This window comes from Penaeus monodon, chromosome 27 (assembly GCF_015228065.2).
Source record: "Penaeus monodon isolate SGIC_2016 chromosome 27, NSTDA_Pmon_1, whole genome shotgun sequence".
NCBI lineage: Eukaryota > Metazoa > Arthropoda > Malacostraca > Decapoda > Penaeidae > Penaeus > Penaeus monodon.
The window spans coordinates 39,372,927-39,373,877 of NC_051412.1; positions in this window are offsets into that span (position 1 = coordinate 39,372,927).

Genomic DNA, 951 nt, shown 5'->3' on the forward strand with positions numbered 1-951 from the left:
AGCTGCCTGAAGTACTTTGACTTCAGTGCAGTATTTAGCAGCGGTTGAGTTGGCTGTGTGACGTCTGTTAGCTTTCAAGACTCGAGAACCTATGCTCATAGCAGAAATTACCTTCTCAAGAATATTTTTCAGTCCCATAAATTGAGACTTGCTGGTTTCAGGTTCAATCACCCTCACATACATCACTGGACTCAAAACAGGGATGTGGACAGCCTAGCTAAGGGAGCTGATTTATCCACCCCACACAGAGAGCTCAAGGAAGCTACCTTAGAAGTTGAGCTTCTCTCCGGAAAACAAAGCACAAAGTTGGATTTGTCCATTTTTGTGAGAATGCAAAATAAGTCAGGTTTTCTGTGGCAATATGAGTTTTCTCAGACCAACTTGCAACCTGATCCCCTGAAATAGGAAATAGACCTCATCCTCCATTGCCAGAATCTCGGGGATGGTTTTGCTGCTTTTTCAGGTGCAGGATTCCTTACAAGATGAAAAGTCAATAATAGTCTTTCTGTCTGACTACAGTGTCGGTAATTAAAGGTGTTGTGAAGGTTGGAGGATAATATCAAGGTAACAAAGTCACTTTTAAATCTCTTTAAAACAAGATATTACTTCACCGTCATCATCACTTTTTGAACAATCTTGCAGTTTCCTTTTGATTTGGAATTCAATATTTTCTAACTACTCTGTATTTTCTTGCCTTTTTTCATGGTTCCCATCTATTTACCATTCATAGTTATTTTTTGGCCAAAACATATTTCTTGAAGTTATGTCAGTACTTTGGCTTTCCAGTTATGCACTGTCTCCTGCTGACACTTTCTGCCTTGTTGGTTGAATCTTTTCTCCTCACTGAGGAGAGATGGTGCGTGGGACACTTAACTTACCTGTAAAATGTACTATGTTGTATTTGGTGGGTAGTCCAACTATTAGGCTTTTTTCATACTTGCTATTCACCCC